Below are 8,865 nucleotides of genomic sequence, written 5' to 3' on the forward strand. Positions count from 1 at the left end.
ACAGGTCTCTATTAGAAAGTTTGATCTATTAGTTGGACTCTAATGCAAAAGGCAAACAAATGTATGCTTATATATGCAATTTATAGTCCATAAGCATAGAGCTTAAACAATATACATGACATCAATTATATATAAATTGTGCATAATTACATAGATCAGAATGAATAAATCATTTCTAACTAGTCCACCAAATATAATTAAATGCAGAGGCGGCTCTCTAATTAGGCGAAATAGGCGGTGGCCTCAGTCCTCGCAGTCATAGGGGCCTCGCACAGCTGGCTCGTTTACCTAATTAATTTACCTAATTAGAGAGCCGCCTCGTTCAGCAGCAGAGATCTCCGTCCTGAGTCCCCTCGCCCTGCTACAGGGAGAGATAACAGGCTGTGAGTGAGATGTGTGATCGGAGCTCACAGACATCTCCGGATCACAGACAGGGAGGGAGAGCCGCTCAGTAGAGCTCTGACAGATCTCCCCCCTCCCCCTGCTGCCCGCACAGCCAGACAGAAGAGGAGAGAGAGCTTCTGCTCCTCCTCCTCCCGCCCTCTCCTCCTGTGTCTGCCCCGCCCACTCTCCTCGGCAGTGTTCTCTGCTCTGCCTCAGAGAAGGGGATGTGTGGGCGGGAAGATTCAAGCTGGAGCCCAGGAAAAGGAAAAGGACAAGGGGAGTCTGAGCCATCCATCCATCCATCCCTCCTGCCTCCCAGTGAGTACACTGATGTAGGGGATGCTCTTCCTTCCCTTCTTCCTCCATTCCCCTCTCTTTCTTTCCATTCTTTTTGTCTCTTTCTTTCTCTTTCTTTCATTCTTTCCCCATCCCCCTCTCCTTCTTTTTTTCTTTCTTTCTTTCTTTCTTTCTTTCTTTCTTTCTTTCTTTCTTTCTTTCTTTCTTTCTTTCTTTCTTTCTTCCTTTATTTCCATTCTTTTTGTCATTCTTTCTTTTTCTCTTTCCTTCCTTCTTCCTCCATCCCCCTCTCTTTCTTTCTCCTTTCTTTCTTTCCTTCCATCTCTTCTTTCTCTCTCTCTTTCTTTCTTTCTTTCTTTCCTTCCTTCCTTCTTTCTCCATCCCCCTCTCTTTCTTTTCTTTTTCTTTCCTTCTTTCTTCCTTTCTTTCCATTCTTTTTGTCTCTTTCTTTCTCTTTCCTTCCATCTTTCTTTCTCTTTCTTTCCTTCCATCTGTCTTTCTTTCTTTCTTTCTCTTTCTTTCCTGTCCATCTTTCTTTTTTTCCTTCCATCTGTCTTTCCTTCCATCTTTCTTTCCTTCCTTCCATCTTTCTTTCCTTCCTTCCATCCTTCTTTCTTTCTTTCTTTCTTTCTTTTCTTTCCTTCCATCTTTCTTTCTTTCTTTCTTTCTTTCTTTCTTTTTTTTTCACTCTTTCTCTCTCTCTCTTTCTTTCTTTTTCTTTCCTTTCCATCTTTCTTTCTTTCTTTCTTTCTTTCTTTCTTTCTTTCTTTCTTTCTTTCTTTCTTTCTTTCTTTCTTTCTTTCTTTCTTTCTTTCTTTCTTTCTCTCTCTTTCTTTCCTGTCCATCTTTCTTTCTTTCCTTCCATCTTTCTGTCTTTCCATCTTTCTTTCCTTCCAACTTTCTTTCTTTCCTTCCATCTTTCTTTCTTTTCTATCTTTCTTTCTCTTTCTTTCTTTCTCTCTATCTTTCTCTTCTTTCTTTCTTTCTTTCTTTCTTTCTTTCTTTCTTTCTTTCTTTCTTTCTTTCTTTCTTTCTTTCTTTCTTTCTTTCTTTCTTTCCTTTCCATCTTTCTTTCTCTTTCTTTCCTTTCCATCTTTCTTTCCTTTCCATCTTTCTTTCTCTCTTTCTTTCTTTCTTTCTTTCTTTCTTTCTTTCTTTCTTTCTTTCTTTCTTTCTTTCTCTTTCTTTCCTGTCCATCTTTCTTTCTTTTTTTCCATCTTTCTGTCTTTCCATCTTTCTTTCCTTCCAACTTTCTTTCTTTTCTTTCTCTTTCTTTCTTTCTTTCTTTCTTTCTTTCTTTCTTTCTTTCTTTCTTTCTTTCTTTCTTTCTTTCTTTCTTTCTTTCTTTCTTTCTTTCTTTCTTTCTTTCTTTCTTTCTTTCTTTCTCTCTCTTTCTTTCCTGTCCATCTTTCTTTCTTTCCTTCCATCTTTCTGTCTTTCCATCTTTCTTTCTTTCCTTCCATCTTTCTGTCTTTCCATCTTTCTTTCCTTCCAACTTTCTTTCTTTCCTTCCATCTTTCTTTCTTTTCCATCTTTCTTTCTCTTTCTTTCTTTCTTTCTTTCTTTCTCTCTTTCTTTCTTTCTTTCTTTCTTTCTTTCTTTCTTTCTTTCTTTCTTTCTTTCTTTCTTTCTTTCTTTCTTTCTTTCTTTCCTTTCCATCTTTCTTTCTCTTTCTTTCCTTTCCATCTTTCTTTCTTTCTTTCTTTCTTTCTTTCTTTCTTTCTTTCTTTCTTTCTTTCTTTCTTTCTTTCTTTCTTTCTTTCTTTCTTTCTTTCTTTCTCTTTCTTTCCTGTCCATCTTTCTTTCTTTTTTTCCATCTTTCTGTCTTTCCATCTTTCTTTCCTTCCAACTTTCTTTCTTTCCTTCCATCTTTCTTTCTTTTCCATCTTTCTTTCTCTTTCTTTCTTTCTTTCTTTCTTTCTTTCTTTCTTTCTTTCTTTCTTTCTTTCTTTCTTTCTTTCTTTCTTTCTTTCTTTCTTTCCTTTCCATCTTTCTTTCTCTTTCTTTCCTTTCCATCTTTCTTTCTTTCTTTCTTTCTTTCTTTCTTTCTTTCTTTCTTTCTTTCTTTCTTTCTTTCTTTCTTTCTTTCTTTCTTTCTTTCTTTCTTTCTTTCTCTTTCTTTCCTGTCCATCTTTCTTTCTTTTTTTCCATCTTTCTGTCTTTCCATCTTTCTTTCCTTCCAACTTTCTTTCTTTTCTTTCTTTCTTTCTTTCTTTCTTTCTTTCTTTCTTTCTTTCTTTCTTTCTTTCTTTCTTTCTTTCTTTCTTTCTTTCTTTCTTTCTTTCTTTCTTTCCATCTTTCTTTCTCTTTCTTTCCTTTCCATCTTTCTTTCCTTTCCATCTTTCTTTCTTTCTTTCTTTCTTTCTTTCTTTCTTTCTTTCTTTCTTTCTTTCTTTCTTTCTTTCTTTCTTTCTTTCTTTCTTTCTTTCTCTTTCTTTCCTGTCCATCTTTCTTTCTTTTTTTCCATCTTTCTGTCTTTCCATCTTTCTTTCCTTCCAACTTTCTTTCTTTTCTTTCTTTCTTTCTTTCTTTCTTTCTTTCTTTCTTTCTTTCTTTCTTTCTTTCTTTCTTTCTTTCTTTCTTTCTTTCTTTCTTTCACTCTTTCTCTCTCTCTCTTTCTTTCTCTTTCTTTCCATCTTTCTTTCTTTCTTTCTTTCTTTCTTTCTTTCTTTCTTTCTTTCTTTCTTTCTTTCTTTCTTTCTCTCTCTTTCTTTCCTTCCATCTTTCTGTCTTTCCATCTTTCTTTCTTTCCTTCCATCTTTCTGTCTTTCCATCTTTCTTTCCTTCCAACTTTCTTTCTTTCCTTCCATCTTTCTTTCTTTTCCATCTTTCTTTCTCTTTCTTTCTTTCTTTCTTTCTCTCTTTCTTTCTCTTTCTTTCTTTCTTTCTTTCTTTCTTTCTTTCTTTCTTTCTTTCTTTCTTTCTTTCTTTCTTTCTTTCTTTCTTTCTTTCTTTCTTTCTTTCCTTTCCATCTTTCTTTCTCTTTCTTTCCTTTCCATCTTTCTTTCTTTCTTTCTTTCTTTCTTTCTTTCTTTCTTTCTTTCTTTCTCTTTCTTTCCTGTCCATCTTTCTTTCTTTTTTTCCATCTTTCTGTCTTTCCATCTTTCTTTCCTTCCAACTTTCTTTCTTTCCTTCCATCTTTCTTTCTTTTCCATCTTTCTTTCCTTCCATCTTTCTTTCTTTCTTTCTTTCTTTCTTTCTTTCTTTCTTTCTTTCTTTCTTTCTTTCTTTCTTTCTTTCTTTCTTTCTTTCTTTCTTTCTTTCTTTCTTTCTTTCTTTCTTTCTTTCTTTCTCTTTCTTTCTCTTTCTTTCTTTCTTTCTTTCTTTCTTTCTTTCTTTCTTTCTTTCTTTCTTTCTTTCTTTCTTTCTTTCTTTCTTTCTTTCTTCCAGAATAGGTAGGATCTGTGAGAGCAGCTTCCCTGTGCTGCTCTGCTTGAGGAAAATATATCTTTATTATGCCCACTTACCTACCCCCTGTACTGTCCACTCCCCCATACTGTACCCTCCTAATACAGTTCATAATACAGTGGGGCCTCATGTCTAAGTTTTGCCTAAGGCCTCACAAAGTCTAGAGCCGCCTCTGATTAAATGTGTATGAGAATGTAAGAAACAACATGAGAAAAATATAATCCCCATATGCCCAAATAAGGATCAATGTAGCCATTCATGCAACTACAAGAAATACACACCTGAAAGAAACATAAATATAGGAGAAACAGTTGTAAAAAAACAACAGGTTCCAAAAGAGTATGAGAAAACCAGACTAATTTCATCTTGGAGTGAGAGCAAACATTGTGGAAAAAAGGGGGGAGAGGTGTAGAACATTCCATTTGTGCCACCAACTGTCTATTTTCTATTATTCCATCATCACCCAAAAAATTCAGGAACATATAACCAGATCTGACCAATTTATTTGCAGACATCATCTAAATTATATAAGAAACAGTTGACAGTTTCAAGGTGATCCTGTCAAAATCCTGGGAAGAGGGGTGAAGGGAAAGAAAAAGAGAGAGGAAGTAAAAAAGAGGGATGGAGAGGGGAAGAGGAAGGGTAAGGGAAAAGAGGTGGGAAACAAAGGGAAGAAGATGTTTAATAATAAGTGATATTCCATTCATAATTCATCCTTTTTAGAATGTGGATATTTAATGTAATGATAAAAAAGACCTCCCATTTACTCACAAGAGAAAAGAGGTCACCTCCTCTGATGGGTGGTTCCACTCTCCCAATAATTTGTACCTTAGGTGATTTTATGCTAATTAATGATATTTGTGCTGGCTCAATAAAATTACATCAACAGTGACACCGTCGGTGTGCGGCCATCTATATTTCTTAGTGCCGGTTCACACTACAGCGACTTGGGTTCTGACTTGTCAGACTTCAAGTCGCCCCAAGTCACTGGACATAAGGAATTCCATTGAAGTGAATGAGAGCTGTCTTAATGTACACTACTGAAGTCGCTCCAGCTTCAGAAAAGGTTCCTTTACTACTTCAAAGCAACTTCTAGCTGACTTGTACCCATAGATTTTAATGGAAGTTGCCTCCAAGTCAAATCCTTATCTTAATTGATGTGATTTGAATCTGACATTACAGGAAGATTACCCAGAAATTCCCTGAAGTTGCTTCAAAGTTGCCTTGAAGTTGCCTCAGAGCCGATTCACACATGAGCAACGCGACTTCAGCGCGACTTTGCAACGCGACTTCAACGCGACTTCAACGCGACTTCATTGCGACTTGTAACGATTTACAACACGACTTCAAGTCGCCCCCAGTATAGGTGACTTTGCCTGTGGCTAATCATAGCTAATCAGCTTTTGTGACATAATTCTTGTTCCTGTTCTCTTCCTGTTTCCAAGTCCCCTATTAACTGATGAGAATGTTGTCTTTGCGTTCTTTAATGACAGCTGTCATAACAGCTGGTGTAGCAGTGTTGGTGGAAGAGGAGGAAGAAAGGAAGCGGAGGATAAGGATGAGAAGAAGACGTCGCTGTTGGATACATCCAATAATCGTAAACAGAGATACCAGAGGCCAGTCCTGGGCCATGTTCGAAAATTTGCGTGGTTATGATGACAAGTTTTTCAATTATACCAGGATGTCTATCACAAGGTAAGTAAAATGTTATATGTGGATATGCAAAAAAAAAAAAAGGTTTCATAGTTCGTTACATAATTTTGCAAAAGGTTAATATACTATAATTAATAATTAATTAATCTTAATATATAATGTTAATATAATATAAAATATAATATATATAATAATTAAATAATATATAATGGTCTCATTCAAAAACATTTGCTGATGTGGCTGCACTGATGGGCACTGATGGGCATTAATGGGCACAGATAAGGGCACAGATAAGGCGACACTGATAGTAATAGATAGGGTAGCACTGATGGGCACTGATAAGATGGCACTGATGGTTGGCATTAATGGGTGTCACTGATGGGCAATGATAGGTGGCTGTCACAGAAGTTCAATGATAGGCGGCACTGTGAGGTGACACTGTAGGCACGGATGGGTAGTACTGTGGTCACTGGTAGGTGGCGCTGATGGGCACTGGTTAACTACACTTTGATTTATATATTTGTTTTATACTCCGAGATAAAGTATTTCTGAGCCCCCTCTTAGATATCTGTTTTTTTATCATTGACCCTAGAGAATAGGGCATATTAAATTACCATCTTTTTTTGTTAACAGTTTTGACGAATTGCTTGGTCTGCTTTCCATCCATCTGGAGCGACAGAACACATCATGGAGGAGGAGTATCTCACCTACTGAAAGACTGATTATTACACGAAGGTAATCTATATTTAATTGGATGCACAAAAGTAGCTGTGCTTCTCCAATGGGTCACATGAGTGCAATTCTTTTGCACTCCTGTGACCCCTTTTCAGCATACAGTGGTCAGAAGTCGGCTCTGCGCTGACATCACCAAGATCAGTTCAGGCAGCGCATTATGTTGACTGCTAAACTTATTTATCCACCAACTGCCTGAACTCCTCTTATCAAGCCGCTCCATGCTACTCCACAGTTCAGCGCTCCTAGGAGTCTGGAGGAGTAGAGCTGGAGACCTGCTGACTGAAATTCAGCAGCTCTCTGCTAAGGGAGAGTAGAGAACAGAGCTATCGACAATGTTTGTTGACTCAGTTCTGTGTGAAGAAGCGGCAGTGGACAGATGCAACATTGGTGCGATGCTGCATCCACCTAGCTAATTATCATTCTTCACAAAAACAAAAATGAACATTAATTGTACAATGTAACACACAAACATCCATAAAATTCATAAAACATTTTAATATAAAAATAATCAAAGAATAAACCCAAGCATTAGATCTACCAAACATTAGATCTATTTTGTAAATTTTAATATTTATTCATAATTGCTGATATGAAGGTAGATAGTCGGAATAGGAGGTCGCACTGCTGGTGGAAGGGCTTTGGGATGGTGCACCAAGGGTGGAGGGAATCGGGGACGGTGATGGATACGGGATTGGTGGACAGGAAAAATTTTGCATATTGCCATACTCATCCGAGTATGGCCTGAATCGAGAGGGATAGTACTGTTGGCTTCTGGGTGGTGGAGGGTTGGAGTAATAATAAGGACCGGATGGTGGCGGCGGTCCAAAATTTGGGGAGGAGGCAATAGATTGCTCATTTAGTAGATCCATCACCACTTTCTTTACAGTATTGCGTCTGTCTTCTGGAATTTTTTTCAGCATTTCAGCCACCATGAGCCGAAAGCATGCTCCTCAGAATCCAGATCATCCAATTTTTGATTTAGCCGATCCATGAGGTCTGCAAATCTCTGCATGTTGTCAACATGCCTGCCATGTGGTCTAGTAGTGCGTGTTGACCTTGCTTGCAGTGGCTCAGGCCTTTGGACTTGACTAGGGCCAGCTGTCTCCTGTGTATCCAATGTATCGGGGTTCATCTCCTGAGTCATTGTTTCATCCAATGAACAATGTTCCTGCAAACTTTGAGGTTCCGGAGGTGCCTTGTGACCTTCCTGACCCACTTGCCAACTGGATTGTGTTCTGTAATAAAGATATAATACTGTCAGGCACAACCTTCTTTATATAACTGTATAGTAGCACTTTTATAATATGAAATATGTTATCTCACTCTCTCAGCTCCATGCACGGTCTCAGAAATTCCAGCTCCTCTGCATGGACATAGGGTACCACCCTTTTACAGCCTGATCCACTTTTGGCCTCCAAGATCTTGCGTAAATAACGCTTATAGCAGTCTCTCAGGCCCTTCCATCTGATTTGTATTGCTGACACTGCAAAAAATAAATCGAAAAATAACCAATTATGTATTTTGTCTTTCAGGTACCTTGCAACTGGTCATTCTCTAGTTAGCCTACATTATCAGTTCTTGGTGGGCAGGTCGACAATCAGTTACATTATCCGAGAAACCTGCCAAATCATATGGGACGTGCTGAACCCAATCGTTATGAAGAGACTGACACAAGAGAAATGGCAGGATATTGCAAGAGTATTTTGGAGTCCTTGCAATTTCCCAAATTGCATTGGAGCCATAGATGGCAAGCACATACGTGTCATTAAGCCTGTTGGTAGTGGAAGTATGTACTTCAATTATAAAAAATATTGCTCTTTTGTACTGCTTGCCGTGGCAGATGCAAACTACTGCTTCAGCTACATAGATATCGGATCATATGGAAGTAGCTGCGATTCCGGTATTTTTATAAATTCCTCTCTTGGTCAAATGCTAAGAGATAATCAGCTACATATTCCTGACAACTGTCCACTTCCTGGCACTAGTGAACCCCCACTACCCTATGTGTTCATAGCTGATGAGGCTTTTGCATTGGGGCAACACCTAATGAGGCCTTACTCGAACAGGAATCTGAGTACACCAAAGAAAGTCTTCAATTACCATCTCACAAGGGCAAGAAGGGTGGTTAAGTGCACCTTTGGAATTCTGGCTAATAAATGGCGTTTGTTACACACGCCTATTGCCTTAAACCTTGAGAACGCAATTATTGCTGTCAAAGCAGCATGTGTGCTCCATAATTTTGTTCGGGTACGTGATGGGTACTGTTTTGAGGATTCCCTAATGCATGACCTGGAGAGTGCACACCTCAGTGCTACTAGGGGATCCAGCGATGGTAACAGTGTTTGAGAGGAATTTACTTCATACTTTGTTTCACCGGCTGGTGAAGTA

This window comes from Aquarana catesbeiana, linkage group LG01, assembly GCF_042186555.1.
Source record: "Aquarana catesbeiana isolate 2022-GZ linkage group LG01, ASM4218655v1, whole genome shotgun sequence".
NCBI lineage: Eukaryota > Metazoa > Chordata > Amphibia > Anura > Ranidae > Aquarana > Aquarana catesbeiana.